Source organism: Marmota monax, unplaced genomic scaffold, assembly GCF_021218885.2.
Source record: "Marmota monax isolate L192 unplaced genomic scaffold, Marmota_monax_Labrador192_F-V1.1 WCK01_AAM20220418_F8-fsc00197, whole genome shotgun sequence".
Taxonomy (NCBI): Eukaryota; Metazoa; Chordata; class Mammalia; order Rodentia; family Sciuridae; genus Marmota; species Marmota monax.
In genome coordinates, this window is record NW_026694815.1 from 2603181 (window position 1) to 2620636 (window position 17456).

The following is a 17456-nucleotide window of genomic DNA, read 5'->3' on the forward strand; positions in this document are numbered from 1 at the left end:
CTATGGTACTTCATAATATCAGCCTGAAGTGGCTAAGAAACCTAGGTTTCATTTTTATTCTGTTGATGGTTTTCTTTACTGTAGAGATTTTTAGTCTGATGCCATCTCACTTGTAAATTTCCTTATTTTGTGCTCATACTTTTGGTCTCATACCAATAAATCATTGCCAAGATCAATGTCAAGAAGATTTCTCTGTGCTCTTCTGGTAGTTCTATAGTTTCAGGCTTTATATTTAAATTTCTAAACAACTTTCAGTTGATGTTTGTATGATATAAGGAACCAATTGTATTATTTAGCCTGTGGCCATTCAGGTTTCTCAACACCATTTGGAGATTTGTCTTTACTCATCATTGTTCTTAGCATTTCTAAGGTGCATAGATCTATTTCTAGACTTTCTGTTCTGTTTCATAGGTCTATCTGTTTTTATGCTACCATGCTGTTTTGGTTACTATAGTTTTGTAACACATTCTGAAATTAGGAAGTGTGATTCCTCCAGCTCTCTACTTCTTGCTCAATAATACTTTGGCTTTTGTGGTTCCATACAAATTTTAGAATTATTTCTTCAATTTTTATTTAAGGAATGACAGTTTTTTATTAGGATCACATTAAATCTGTAAATCACTTTGGGTAGTATGGACATTTTAACAATATTAAGCCTTATTATCCATTAACATGAGATATCTTTCCATTTGTCATCTTTAGTTTCCTTCTTCAATGTTTTATATTGAATATACAAGTCTTTCACCTCTTTGGATAAGTTTATTCCTAAGAATTTTATTTTTCATTGCTATTGTTATAAGAGTTGTGTTCTTAATTTCATTTTGAGATAATTCCTCATTAGTATATAGAAACATATGGATGATGTATGTTGATTTTATGTACCACAAATTTACTGAATTATTTTGTTAGTGCTAGAAGATTTTATTCTATAGTTCTGTACATATACAATTATATCATCTGCAAAGAGAGAGAAACTTACTTTTTCCATTACAATTTGGATGATTTTATTCCTATTTCTTTCCCAGTTGCACAGATTAGAACTTTCGGTGCTATGTTGAGTACAAGCAAGGACGACTGTCCTTGCCTTTTTTCTTCTCTTGCAAAGAAAGAAAACTTAATTTTTTCTCTTTATTTACCATATTAACTGTGGGATTTTCATACATGGTTTTTATTGTGTCTAGATACATTCCTTTTATATATAGTGTGTTAAGAGTTTTTATCATAGTTTGGGGAATTTTGTCAAAATCCTTTTATGCATTTATTGAAATGTTCTTCTGATTATTTATCCTTTGTATAATGTTAGTTAAATCTGTGTATGTTGAACTTTCCTCCCATCAGAGGGATAAATCACACTTGATCAAAGTGTATGATCTTTTTAACAGGCTATTGAGTTTGGATTGCTAATATTTTATCAAGGAAGGACTTGCATCCAAGTTTATCAGAGATACTGATCTGTAACATTCTCTTCTGGTGATAAGGGTGATACTGGCCTCATAAAATGAATTTAGAAGTGTCTTCTTTTTGATTTTTTTTTGAAAGTTTGCAAAGCATTAGCATTAATTCTTTAGGAGTTTGGTGGAATTTATCAGTAAAGCCATCTGAGTCTGGGCTTTTCTTTGTTGTGAGAGTTTTTGATTACTCATTCCATCTCTTTATTTATTATTGGTATGTCAGACTTTCCAATTCTTTATTATTCAGTCTTGGAAGGTAATATGTCCCTTACAGTCTGTCCATTTACTTGAGATTATCTAATTTGTTGGTGTATAGTTGTTCATAAGAGACCCTTAAGATCCTTTTTATTTGTGAAGCATCTGTTGTAAAGTCTTCATTTCAAAATTTATTGAAATATTCTCAATTTTTTGTTAGTTTAGCTAAAAAGTTTGTAGATATTTTGTATATTTTTAAAAAATCAACTCTTAGCTTTATTGATTCTTTTCTATTCTCGATTTTTCTGTCCTAATAATTGTGATGTCCTTTATTCTGCTAACTTGGGCTTAGTGTTTTCCTATTTTCCAAGTTCCTTGATGGTTATTGCTATACACTGCCTTTATAGGATGATTTTGCTGAATTCTATAAGTATTGGATTGTTCCATTTTCATTTTTGTTCAACTGAAGACATTTAAAAATTGTTTCCTTTTATCAAATCTGAACATTGGTTGTGCTAGAGTGTATTGTGTAATTTCCATACATTTGTGGATTTTTCCAGTTTTCCACCGTCTGTTGACTTCTAGTTTCATTCTGTTTTAGTCAGAAGAGATATTTAACATAATTACAGTCTTTTAAAATTGTTATGACTTGTTCTGGAATGTAACATGTGAGTAGTCCAGCAAAATGTTCTCTGCATTCTTGAATAGAATGTGTATGCACTGTGGTTGTGTTGGGTGTTCTGTTCACGTCTGTTAGGTTTATTTATTCTAAAGTATTGTTCATATGTGCTATTTACTTATGAATTTTATGTTTAACATTACGGTCAATATTGAAAACAGGGTATTGCAGTCTCTCACCATTATTATATTCCTGTCTATTTTTTTCAGATCTGTAGATATTTGTTTCAGATATTTAGATGCACTAATGTTGTACACAGAGATATTTATAATTGTCATATATCTTTCTGATGCATTGACCTTTTATCATTATATAATGACCTCCTTTGTTCCTTGTGACAGTTTTTGACTTAGCATCCATGTTCTCTGATGTAATTCGGTGTCCCTATGAAAGGGGAAATTTTGGACACAGGGAAAATCGTAAATGGAGATTAGAATTATGTGGCTGCAGACCAGAAGATGGGAGAGAAGGCTGAACTAAATCATTCCTTAACAACTTTAGAAGCACTGGGGACCTGAGGATACCATGATGTTGGACTTCTGGCTTCTAAAACTGTCATACAGTAGATTTCTTTTTTGTTATTGTTGTTAAGCTACATTATATACCTTTGCTATGACAGCCCTAGAAAAATAATACAGACATGAAAACTATCAAATCAAGTTTGGTCCCTTAAGAAATAGTGATAAAAATGTGGGGGGGAAGGCAAGAGAATCCAGCTGCAGATATGCAATGTCTCCCTGAGTCATTCATTGGCCTTAGAAAGAAATATGCAGATGAATACTGATGTCTGGGTGTCTCTGAGAATGTTTTTTTTTTTTAAAAGAGAAAGCATTTTAAATTTTTTTTTCAATATTTATTTTTTATTCATCAGCGGACACAACATCTTTGTTTTGTATGTGGTGCTGGGGATCGAACCCTGGCCGCACGCATGCCAGGCGAGCGCGCTACCACTTGAGCCACATCCCCAGCCCTCTGAGAATGTTTTAAATGGGTTCATTTTTTTTTTTCTGGAACTTAAAGTCCTTCAAGTGGTCCACAGTTTGGTTCAATGTTGAAATAAACTGAGACCAGGGTCATAGTATGAGCAAACTATATTGAGTATATGAAGAACATGGGAGTAAGGAAAAGAATCTTATTCATATTGAACGGTTATTAGAACACAATCAATGAGGGTAAGGAAGTCAGGGCTTTTTATATTGAGTAGTAAGTAGCAACCAGCTTTAATAGAGATAAAGGAGCCAGAGTGAAGAGGAATCTGGGGTTGTTGCCATGTTCTTCTGAATTCTGAGAGACTCTTGTTGCTAGGAAGCTCAATCTAGAACTCAATCAAATGAGAGACAATTGAAGGAGAGAGGATTCATATTTCTCGAGAACACTCATGAATGAGTGTTCTTGAGAAAATCTTTGTTGGTAGGTGTCAGAAATGAGACATGAAGAGGGCTATACCTAGAAATAATCATGGGAATCATCACTTCATCTGTTGGTAAGTCATTCAAGAGTTTAGCTCTAAAGAAGATAAACTCGAATAATGAGGACATGAATAAACACACACACACACACACACACACACCAATAAAACAATTAGTTCTTGGCAGTTATTCAGATCTTGAAGAGGATTATGCACTTTGCAAATTCCTTTTCTACTTTATTTGGTGGAGACACTGTAAACCATTTTTAATGTATTGTTACTCAAGTTTGAAAACACTATCTATTAGAGGTTGAGATGGTAATTAGAATGCAGAGATTGATGGATTTGATGAGCTTTGATATGCGAGGGAGAGTCAAGTTTGAGGCCTCTGTACTATTATGATATTATTCCACTTTATGAATGAAAATGTTATATTCCCTCAGTGTCTTCACTTCTGTAGTCACTGTATAAAACAATGTCATAAGTGAAAAGAGTCTGTCTTGAATTTTCTTTTCAGTTTGTTTTCCTATCACCTGCTTGAAAGGTGAGGTCTTAAGAATCCATTCTGACAGATTTATTTTAGTTCAGTCTCAAAAAATGCACACAAGAAATCAATGATTATTTTCCATCACAACAAAAACCTACACACCTTCATAATACATATAAAGACAGACATGGATAGCAAAGAAGCCGATCAGAATTTTACTCATGATTTGGAGAAGTTATCCTTAGAGGTGTCCTTTACTGACATTTCTTACTCCTGTGGGCTTTTGGCATTCCATGAAGTAAGCCTCTTCTTTATTTTACTTGATTACTTCCTCAAACAATCAAGGTGCTAGTCTCACTTTAAAGATCTGGATAGTGTGGAGCCTCAAATAGGTCCCTTGTCTCTTATCTGCAGTGACAAAGAAAAGAAAATTACCTGATCCTGTTTAAAATAGGCATTAAATGTAGAATTCCTGGTTTTACAACTTAAATTACCATGATGAAATTTGATAAAAATAGCAAATTACAAAACAAAGACAATATTGATTTTCAGATGAGAGTCCTATGTATCAATGAGGAAATTGAGGGGAAAAAAACAGAAAGGAAAACATGTAAACAACAAGGCACAGATTATTTTTTGGTCAGGGTGGGGGGGTGGGGTGAGTACTGGGAATTGAACTCAGGGATACTCAACCACTGAACCACAGGCAAGCCCTAATTTTATCTTTATTAAAGACAGGTTTCATTGAGCTGTTTAGCACCTCCTTAGGCTGGCTTTGAACTCCCATCTTCCTGTCTCAACCTCCCAAACTGCTGGGATTACAGGCATGCACCACTGTGCCCAAAGGCACAGATTACTAAAATCATGGAAGTATTTAAAATCAATATCTGTGATTTCATCTTTAGGCTGAGCTATCAGGCTATTTGTATGTCTCCCTCACTTACACATCCTCCTAAATAGACTGTACTGTGATTTATTTCCCCAGAATAATTGGCATTGTGTTACCACAGTGGTGAAAGCATTAATTTAGACTTGGTGGAGCACTTTGGCCAACAGTGTTTAAACCAATGGGGTCTAGAGCTGGGGTATGGGGATGACAGGTCTGTGATGGAAACTTGAAAAGTGGGAAAACATGGAAGGAAACTTATGTGCATCCTATATGAAACTGATAAATAATATTCATTTAAGAATAAAGTTATGGCTAACTAATATGTGAGAGTTAAGATGGCCAAGCATCATGACAATAATATAGGACACAGCTTTCAGTCAATGGCTCAAAACTGTTGAGCACAAGTTGTAATGGTAACAAAAAAACACCTGGGAGCTTGTGGTTGCCCACATGCTTGCTAAATGCACGGAGAGCATGGAAAAGGTTATTGGTGGAGAAGAAAGTAGGAGTAGGCACCCAATATGTTCTGGCTTGTGCAGGATTTATCAGGAGGTTGAGGAAGGAATAAGGAAGAATAGTAGATAATGGTGGAAGGAGATGGCTGCTAGTTTTCTGGTTTGGAAGTGGCTTTGGCAACCAAAGCAAGGTAAGACTGAATATCTGATCTGTGTGACAAAGGGACTTCTGAGAAAGGAAGACATCTCCTCTGGTGGGCTTCCCAATGTTGACTTACAAAATTATGTTAAATTAACTAGGAAAAAAGTGTTCTCCATAAAGAAGTGTTAATAGAGGAGAGACTGCTGCTGTTTCATGAGTGAACAATTCCATAAGTGACTGGAAAATGATTCTGGGGAGAGAGAAAACTTTAAAGAACTTAGAATCAAGATCAAAGAAAAATTAAGGAGAAATGTGTCCTGGGTCCAGGAGGCAAGAGGTCCTGAGTCCAGACACTTTTGTGTGTGAATTTCCTACTGTGGGAAGTGGTGTTTCATCAGGGTGTTTTAGATCCCTCTTTGCAGATTCCACATTTCTCTGCTGACATTGTTGCTCTTTCTCCCCCAAACAGTGTGGTGGTTCTCAATCTCATCACTTTTATGATATTATTGCTATGGTATTAAATGTCATGAAAACTATGGATACTCTCACAAGGTCAAGAAAAACAGGTATTTTTATATGGAATCTATTGAATGCAATGTAACAGATTCTTAAACTATATGTTTGCTGCAAACACTGTGGAAATGTATGTTCCATATCATTAACCTGTATCATCTTTTGATGTTCCCAGGTGTGCCATGCAGTATCTGCATATTCTGCAGATACTGATAACAAAGCAACAAATCAGTATTATTGGCTAGGCAGTGTGCTATTATCAGATTTCTCATTTGTGCAAATTAGCACCTCACCCAATAGAACCTCCTGAGTATATTTGTATTACCAAAATTATTGTTTAATCTGTATTTTTGTATGTGTTGTCATTTCTGAGACAAATCCATTGGAAAGTTGAACATGGAGCTGATTTCCTCAGCATCCTGAAATGCCAGGGATTTTGATGTCTTTGCTCTGGTACAGCATCACCTGCACTGAAGCTTACCTTATCACCTGCACCATCCTCCCAGGGTTTATTGATTTTTTTTTTCCTTTATGAAGACACTTTATTTTGCTTTTAGTACCTTCTCTTTTCCAACTGTTACTCTTCCAGCTAGTTTGTTTTTTTTATTTTTATAGGGTCCCAGACTTTGAAAAATATTATTTTATATGAGTGTAATCACATATAAATACCTTTGAGTGAAATGTGTCAACCCAAGGTACTCCCCCTTCCAATTCCACGATTACTTGTTTTAATGCCGGAAAGTATCTATTATAAGCAGATTTTATTACTTTTGAAGGATAATTGATGCTTTGACATTGAAATCTGACAGGATTGGAGGAATTTTGAACAAATCATTAGTTGCATGGAAGTCCATATTAAGAATCATGAAGAAAAGTAATGTATGTGAGAATTGTTTTACATATTTCTCATGAGTAATGTGACTAAATAATCCTTAGAAATAGGAAGGAAAAACTATTGTTACTTATTCCAATCCAATTCATATAAATACAGATTCCCTCATCAAAACAACTTCTATATTCACCTTTACATTCAGACTCTTGTTTTAAATATTTATTGTGGAAATGTTCTCACATACTCATGTACTTAGAGAATGGTATCATGAACCCACGTCTCCTATATCCGTGTTTGGCAATTTTCAACCAGTGGCCAGTTGTCATTCTTTTCAACTCCCATAATCTGATTCTGCATCACCAAAATTAAGAGAAAATCCAATGCAAAATATCTAGTCATGCCCTAAACTAAACACTAATGCATTTGAGCCCATACCCTGCTGTTCTCCTCTACCTTGGCCTGTTGATAATTTAGCCACCCCATCTCTGCCCTTCTTTTTATTTTATTTTTTCTTTTAGTTCTGTGGCTCTGATGGATTGACTCTGAAGGAGACATCCCATTAAGGGTCAGTGCTGCTTGCAACCAAGTCAAAGGGAGGAGACAGGACAACAGCACCTCCTGCCCTGCCTCTTTGCTTCCAGTCACAAACCATGATGGCTGTGGGTGAGGCCCTGGTGCATATGAGGATCACTCTCCTGAAACTCTGCCTGAGCATCTTGCTCTTCCTTTCTGGATGGGCCCAGATTGGGCACTCTCAACACCATAGCCCCCCAGAAGTAGTGATACCCTTGAGGATAACTGGCACCCATAGGGTCATGAGACCCCCTGAATGGATCTCCTACAGTCTGTACTTTGGAGGCAAGAAACACATTGTCCACATGAAGGCCAAGAAACTTCTGGTGTCCAAACCCTTCTCTGTGTTCACCTACACAGACCAGGGTGCTCTGCTCGAGGACCACCCTTTTGTCAAAAGTGACTGCTACTATGATGGCTATGTGGAAGGGGACCCAGAATCCCTAGTTTCTCTTAGCACCTGTTTGGGGGGCTTTCAAGGAATGCTAGAGATCCATGACATTGTTTATGAAATCAAACCCAAAAGACTTTCTACCACATTTGAACATCTGGTTTATAAGATGCAGAGAGAGAAGACACAATTCCCATTTATGAGATGTGGACTAACAGAAGAAGAACTAGCACGACAACTGAAGCTTCAAAGGAGTAATAATTCCATTCTGAGGCAAAGTGGCTATGAAGGGTGGTGGACCCACAAATGGTTTCTAGAAACAGTTTTGGTTGTAGACTATAAGCGATTCCTTTATAGGAAAAGTAATGTCTCACATGTATTAGAGGACATATTTGTCATTGTCAATCATATACATTCCCTTTTAAGTCCATTGGATGTTGATTTGTGTTTACTTGGAATTGAGGTCTGGAATGAAAAGAATCTTCTCAATGTCACTAATGACATGGTTCAAGTCCTGGATCTGTTTTGCGACTGGAAGGTAGCCAGTCTAAATTCTCGCATAAAAAATGATATTGCACATTTTCTGGCACACCAAACTTTTGATAGGTATATTGGCTTAGCCTATGTTGGAACTGTTTGTATACCTCCTTATAATTGTGGAATTGAGAGTTTCCTGGGAGATAAATTGTATGATATTTCACTTGTCATAACACATGAAATGGGTCATAATCTGGGTATGAAGCATGATACACCAGAATGTAAATGTGAGCATCGTGTTTGTATCATGCATGCATCAGAAATGGAAGGCTATAGATTCAGCAATTGCAGTTATGCTCAAATGTGGAGTACCTTTCCAGTTCTGAATTGTATGCACAATGTACCAAACCAAGCAGACATCATCAGGTAGACAGTCTGTGGGAATGGTGTGGTTGAAAGAGGAGAGGAATGCGACTGTGGATCCCCAACTTTGTGTTCAAACCATCCATGTTGTTCGGAAAACTGCACTCTGAAATTTGGGGCTGAATGTGCCTCTGGGCTTTGTTGTGAAGACTGCCTTCTCTTGCCACCAGGTAAAGTGTGTAGAGAAAATGTCAGTGAGTGTGATCTTCCAGAGTGGTGCAATGGCACCTCACCTGAGTGTCCAGAAGATGTGTATGTGCAGGATGGGGTCCGTTGCATGGACAGTGGCTACTGCCATGAGAAGAGATGCAATGCACATGACGAACAGTGCAGACAGATCTTTGGCAAAGAATCCAGGAGTGCACAGGAGAGTTGCTACACAGAAATGAACAGCCGAGGTGACCGCTTTGGTAACTGTGGTCTCGTTGGTGAAAACTATGTGAGGTGTAATAAATCAGATTTCCTCTGTGGAAGAGTTCAGTGTGAGAATGTGAAAGAAATTACCTTTTTGAGAAGTCACACTACTGTGCATTGGATTGACTTCAATGGTGTGACCTGCTGGGGTACCGACTATCATTTTGGGATGACAGTACCAGATATTGGTGATGTGAAAGATGGCACAGAGTGTGGTGCTGAACATGTGTGCATCTGCCAGAAGTGTGTCTCTATGTCCCTGTGGACAAGTGATTGTTCGCCAGAGACCTGTGATAGGAAAGGGATCTGCAACAACAAACATCACTGCCATTGTGACTCTAACTGGGAGCCCCCTTACTGTATAAAAATAGGCCATGGAGGGAGTGTTGACAGTGGCCCACCTCCTGGGAAAACAGTGCAAGAGTGGATGAAGAAGAAGAAAGGACCTTTTTTTTTTATTTCCATTTTTGGTTTTATTTCTGAGTTTGTTACTTTTGCTTGTAAAGATGCACAAAGCACCACCTAGGAAAAAAGAGAAACGTGTCCAACCTTCACCTGAGAAGAAAGAGTTGGGTGATCAAACTTCACCTGAGGTGGAACAGCTGAGGGATCACACTTCACTTGAGATGGAACAGCTGAGTGATTAAACTTTACCTGAGATGCAGTAGCTGGGTGCTCATACTTCACTTTCACCTGAGAGAGAAGAACTCAATGTTTGAACTTTTACATGAGAAAGAAGATCAAATTTCTTGCAATTTCAGAAAATAATCCCAATCCTCAATAAAATTTACCATCCATTAACTTTTAGTATCCTGGCAGTAGAAATGTTATTGCAAATGTTAGAAACCACTGGCAGAAAGTTTCAGAGGACATTGCTTCAGGATCATAAACTTTCACTTTTTAATATATGTAATTCCTACCTCATTCTCACTTTTCATTATTTCAAGTAATTTTAGTTTTTTATTTTCTTCATATTTACTCTACTGGGATTGAATTCAGAACCTTGTACTCACTAGGCAAGCATTCTACCACCAAATTCACCCCACCTCGTGGTTTATTTTTCATGGAAATAGTTCTTTGTGTTTCTTGAGCCAAAGGCCTACTGTATGGATGGATCGTGTGTGGTGTGTACTCAGCTTCTCTCAATTGCAAACCACCTTCCTTTTTCAGTCTTCCCTGTCACAGGGAGAGAGGAACTCACAAATAACACTTCATTGAAGTCCTCCCTAGCAGTTTCTGCCCTTGGGGGAGTCACAGGGAGACTGGATATCTATGGGAACTGCTTACAGTTTGTATCAGCATCACTTCCGTTAGAGTTTTTATCTAGGCAGCAGCAGTAGCTTTCAGTCTACATGTAATTCCTATGTATATTTCATAACTTCCAGAAGCACAAGTATCATCAGCTCCAGGACAGAGAAAAGGTATCAAACAACACACCCTCAGAATCTTGGGTCCTGGTTCTCTAGGCTCCCTGCCAGATTCCAGAGGTTCAGCACCAAGCTGGCTGTACCTGTCCTCAGAGGTTGGGGTCCTAGAACCATGGAACCTACTCCAAAGCTCGGGGTTTGAACATCCCCAACCTCTTCCTGTTGATCTCCACTCGTAATGGTGACAGCTATGCCTTCTACTTAGTAACTTGTGGTTATCTCAGGGGTGTGGTATCTTATTTTGCGACTGAATTCTGAGGGCTATAAAACTTACCTTGGTATGATGGTGGATACAGAAAGGAGTCAGATATCAGAAGATTTGAATTTTTTTCCACAACGCCCTTTGCTCTCTTGAGAATATGTTTTAAACTTAGGGAGAATGTCTTTGTAATCTCTAAACAGGACCAAAGCACTTGCCTCTCAACTCCTTCGAAACTTTGATTATAAAATAGAATGAAAAAAGATATTTACAATTGTATGTAGGATGTGATAAGTCTTGTTAAAGTATGTTTTCTCTGGGGAAACAGACATAGAGATCTCTAATTAAACCTTAAAAACCATACTTCGAGGTCATTAGAAAGCTGGGAGGCAAGGAGAACTCAATGAACTAAATTTTCCAACTGGAACACAATTGTGAATTGAGTTGAGTATCAACAGGCATTCTTTTCTCTGGAGAACTAGTGGATGCTGGATGTGAATAGAGGAGGAGGTTTGGCCCCATTGGAGGACAGGAACTCTGCTGAGAAGCAGAGGGACTCCAGTCCTCTTAGTTACTTCCCAGGCCTGCATTCATAAAGTAGATATTTGGGGGACTTCAACTGGTAATCATTTTCCCCAAAGTCTCTTCTGCATTGTGAGATGTTGGTGAGCTACTCTGAAATTTCTAAAAGGCATATTTTCCTAAATCCATGTTACATTTTGTACACAAGACACAGTGAAGTGGCTTGTCTCAAGCACATTCAGTTTCTCCATTAAGACACTTACTGGATTCTGGCCTTTCATTTCACAGAAGGCTGAAGACCTAGATTATGAATCTTTAGATGGTAGAGATTAGTCCCCATAATCCTTCAAAGCTGAGCAGCTAGTGTCATGTATACTCCCAAGTGAAAGTCAAGCAGGCCCATATCTGAGCAGTACCCCATAAGTAAAGATTAGTCCAAGATTTATTGAAAGCTCGCTTACCTCTGGCTTAGCTTAATCCATGATTGATTTAGGTAATCAGCCACTTAGTCCATCTTCCCAACATAGGAAATGGGAACTCTGTAGTGGAGCCACTTGGTGATTCAATGTACAATTACCAGCTTATAACAAATATTTCTATACTTGCTGTTATGGTACAAATGTCTGTTCCAAAACTCATATTGAAATTTCATTGCCACTGTAATAGTATTGGGAGGTGAGTCTTTATGAGTGTTTAGGCAAGGCCATCATGACAGATTAAGGCCCTCATTATGGGAGTGGTACAGTTATCACAGGATTGCCTTTCTCATAAAAGCAATCTCCTTCTTGCTATGCATCTTCTCTGCCCTTTCCATCTGCCATCATGGATTGACGCACCAGGAAGGCCTCATTACATGCAGCCCCTCAGTCTATGAGTTCACAGCTTTCAGAACCATGAGCAATAGATTAATTTTCTCTATAAATTATCCAATGTGTAGTATTCTTTTAGAGCAGACTAAAAATATGTGCTAAAACAGACTAAAAATGTGCTGAAAGGAAAAACATAAACATGACTTACTATTACAGTTAAATAATATAGAAATAAGGAGGCAGAAATAAGGATATAGAAGGGCAGATCTAGTGCTAAAATGATTCAGAGTGTAGAACAAGAGTACATGAATTTACAACTATGATTAATATATCTCAAACTAGGAGAAAATGTACAAAACATAAGAAAGACATAAAACATAAAATTTCTAAATCTCAGTGATTTAGAAATTACCTGATATTTTTGAATTAAAAATTATAAATATAAAAAGAACTTAGTAGATGAGTTGAACAGTTGATTGGACAGACAGGTATACAGAATTAATCTTCTGGAAGAGATATCAGTGGAAAAATGCCAATAGTGAAGCATACAAAAAAGAAACATAAAAATAAGAAGGTAACAGGTGTTTGAAATATGTGAAAAATTATAAGATTCCTAGTATGGGAGTGCAGATAAAGGGAAAAGAGAATTTACTGCAAGTAATGTTCAAATAGGGGTTTTCAATGTTCTTTTTTAAATGGAAACACAATTTCACACCACTGCTCCATACTAGATTATATATTTTTCAGAGATATTGTTAGCTTTGGTCTTTCTTTTATTCATATTGTGTCCTCTCTAAAGAACCATCTTCAAGTTTGTTCATTGCTTTCTCATCTTATTCAGCTATTCAGATCTTCTGCTGATCTACTTTTTTTTATGATTTTTAAAAAATTGGTGATTATAGTTTCCATTGCAGGAATGTCCATTGGCTCTTTGGTATAATTTATCTCCTTATTCATATTCAGAGTGGGATTTATATAGCCTACATTTGGTCAGAAGTTATACTTAATCCCCTTGAGCCAGTGATGAATATCACTTATTACATATGCTTTTCTGTTCAGGGTCTAGGGTTTTTAACACTCACAATCATACTATCTACATAGAAATGAACTTGCCACTTCATCGTCCTGGTGAAAAAGCCTGATCCACATGTAACCTCTTTGCCCAAAACATGCTGCACAATAACACCTTGAGAGCCTGTACACCCATGTTCTACAAAGCAGCCTGATGGCCTGCACTAGCAACTGGCCTGCACTAGCAACTCAGATTACCTGGCACTTGAGAATTAACTATATGGTTTTGTCCATCCTCTTTCTTCTCCAGAAATCTACAGGGTAGCCTGCACTCAAATGCCATAGCCCACCCAATCCCAGGAAGTAGTTACATGGCCCTTCCTAACCTCCTGAGGCCTGCAAACCTGGTCCAGCCTACACCCTTGAGCCATAGAAGTTGCAGAGTAGATTAGTCTATTCTCTTGTGGCCCCAGTAAATAATTTGAGTGATCCTTTCCATCTACCCACATCCTAGGAGTCCTTTCCTGAATGGCTGACCTGTCACTGACTCACAAAGTTACCTTAAACCTTCAAGACACAGAAAAGAACCATTTTTTGTACTACTGGTACAGTCCAGCCACCCTATAGCACTTAGACACTAACAGATACCCTGTCCCTACTGTCAGGAGTACCATGCCATGCATGCCAAGGCAAATGGAAGAATCCTATTTCCCATACAGCCTTCAGATTTTATAGGTGCCCTGCCTATCTTGACATGCCAACCAACTGTACCTTGCCTGCTTGGACCTGCCAAGTAGCCCCACCATTCTGTGACCTGCAGAAACTGAGAGATATCCCACAATTGCAACTTCATGCACCACAATCAGAGCTTGTAGTAAACCCACTGTACCTAAGAAAGCTGCACTCTAGCTAAATGAACAATCCCTCAATCCTGTCTAGCCTTACTCACCCAGACATTCATGGGCATCATTGGTCTTGATTAGAACTGAAGAAACTACATTCCTAACATTAACCAAAGCCATCATAAGCCTACCCAAACAACATCCTAGGACACATTACCACATAAAGTCTTTTGCTATGAAAGCCATCTCATAAGTAGCAAAGGCAATTGATTTATCAGATGTACTGATATCAACATAAGGCATTGGAAGCATTAAATAGCAGAGAAACATGACATCTCTAAAGGAACACAATATCTGCCTACCAGTGGTGCCAAAAGAAAATGAAACCAATAAATTGCCTGAGAAAGAATTCAAAATAATACTTTTAAAACAAAATTAATGAGATATAAGAGAAGATAAGGAGCCAATCAATGAATTTAGTAAAACAACTTATGCTATGAATTAGAAATTCAGTAAAGAGTGAAGAGCATTGTTAAGAAACAAAAATCTTGGTGCTGACAGCTAGATAGATAAAAAAAATGAAAGTGAGGTTTTCAAAAACTACAGAATAGATCAAGCAGAAGAAAAATTTCTGAACTTGAAAACAGGTCTTTTGAAATATCCATGTTTCCCTCTCTGCACTCCCTTGTCCCCACCCTACCACATAAAAAATAAGACACACACACAAAAAAAGAAAATGAAGAAAGTCTTTGAGATTTGTGGGATTCCATTAAGAATAAAAACATTCATTTTTTAATATATTAATAAATAAAATATTCATATTTTTATAGAGCCTCTGGAAAGAAGATAAAAGAAAAGCTATAGTAAGCTAATTTAATGAAATACTAACTGAAAACTTCTCAAATATTGGGGGGAATGTGGATACCCAGGTCTATGGAGCTCAAAGGACCCCAATTAGATTCAGCCAAAACAATTATTCTCTGAGACATATTATAGTCAAATGTGATATGTCCTAGGTAAAGAATTCTAAAAATGGCAGTAGAAAAGCAACAAAGCACATAGAGAAAAATCTCCATTTAACTAACAGCAAATTTCTCAGTGGATATCTTTCAAGACAGGAGAGATTGGGACAATATATTTGAAACTCTGAAGGAAAAAACAAAATAAAACAAAAGCTGCTGACCAAGAATACTATACCAAGCACAGCTATCCTTCAAAATGGAAGGTGAAATGAAATCTTTCCAAGACAAGCAAAAACTGAGGCAATTAATCATCCTGAGACCAGCCTTTCAACAAATGCTTAAGGGAGTTCTACATAACAAAATAATAATAACTACTATCAAGAAAATGTACAAATATATAAAACTTAATAGTAGCTCATATAAACAAAAGCAAAAAAGATCGACCCTTATCAATACAGAAACAATCAACCACAAAGAACAAGAGAGAAAGGAAGGAACCAAAGCATATACAAAACAATCACAAAATTAACAAAACAACAGGAATAAGTCCTTACCTAGCAATAAAAAGTTGGAATGTAAATGGCTTAAAAGATTCTCCACTTAAAAGATGTATACTAACTGAATGGGGAAAACAAAGACTCAGCAATATGCTGCCTATAAGAAATACACTTCACTTGTAATGACACACAGGAACTTAAAATAAAGAGATGGACAAAAATATTCCATGGAAACAGAAACCAAAAGCAAGAGCAGGAGTAGCTATTCTTACATAGCACAAACATTTCTACCTTGCATACAGGCAAGGCCATGAGACTTGTTTTGAGACTCTAATGATACAATAGAGAAATTTGGGATCCGTTTGTTAGTTTTTCTTTCCTGGCTCTGCTACCACCATGCATTACGATCTTGGTGAAAGACATTTTAAATCCCCAGATCATCCTTTTGTGAAGACGAAATATTGTACTGGGCCAAGTTAGGATATGCATTGGTTCTAGGTTTCTATGAGCATAGTGTGGTTTACCAATGCACAGGAATAACACTGAGCTTCAACAATACAAATCTCAAATTTCCCCTATACTACACATCTTGGGTTGTCACCTGCCCCCTTTCTTCTTGGGAGTAATAATAAAAGCATCACATTAAAATAGTCTTAAACTGGGGAAGGTAGCATATGCCTGTGGTACAGCTACACAGGAGGCTGAGGTAGGAGGACCACTTGAGCCCAAGAGTTTGAGAACAACCTAGGTAGCATAGCTACATTCCATCTTAAAAAATCATAAATAAACAAAATAAAAATAATAAAAATAACCCAGGGTTACTTAAGAAAAGCTCAGAAATAGCCTCTTACTCTGTTCATGTAGGTATATACTTACAGGAGTGTTCAAATGTTGTAGATTTTTATTTGCTTTGTCATAAATGGACCAGAGAAAATTGTGTGTGGAGCTTTTTTCAATTTTGATCACATTTTGTGGACTGCAATTCTTTGTGTAATCAATCACAAATGATTTATTATTTTAAAATAATAAACCAAGAATGATATATTAAATAATTATGTAATATTTTTAAACACTATAATTCTTGTATAGTTTTAAATGTAAATTAACAAACCAACACACAGCATAAACAAAACATCAACAAATAATTGTGCTGGCACATAAGTCTGAAATTAGTTTGCATAATCAGCCTAAAGAGGAAAGTAAATAGGAAGGATAATGAATATTTGAACAACTTTTTTATTAGATTAGCAATCCTATCACCCACAATCCCTGGGGCAGTGTTTATCACAAAATCATCAAAGAGTGGCAGAAAGCCATTAAAACTCTCACACCAACAAAAGAAAAAGTACCACAATCCCTCTGATGAACCTATTTAAGGAACAACCATGAAATAACTCAGTATAAAATTAATTGTGTTGGGAAAGATTGAAAAGCAAACAAAATACGTATTTAAAATTGTACGGCTTAAACTGGGCACACAGGCACATGCCTATAATCATAGCAATTCAGGAGGCTGAGGCAGGGGAATCGCAATTTCAAGGCCAGTCTGACTCAATTTTTTTCAGAGATAAAAAACGATTTTGATGTTAATGAATGAGTTAATCTACACAGTGGTTCCTTTTGGCTTCAGCAAAAGTATGTACATTGAATCAAATAATTATTTTCTGTGCAACAAATTAACAAAAAAATTAATATACTACATCATAATAAAACTAATCAGGAGGGAAATACAAAATGTTCTTCTGCTTTTTTGTTCTGTGTTTTAAAGTACCATATAAGTCTATGGAAATTAAACTGAGGTGTGCCTTGGCTCTCACACAAAACATACCACATTGACCCCAAAAAAAAAAAAGAAAAA

At 36.8% G+C, this 17456-nt stretch overlaps 1 pseudogene; it reads left to right on the forward strand.

Moving 5' to 3' along the window:
* Nucleotides 1-7666: 7666 nt before the first annotated feature.
* LOC124080123 (disintegrin and metalloproteinase domain-containing protein 25-like) lies at nt 7667-9976 on the forward strand (annotated as a pseudogene).
* The last annotated feature ends 7480 nt before the right edge of the window (nt 9977-17456 follow it).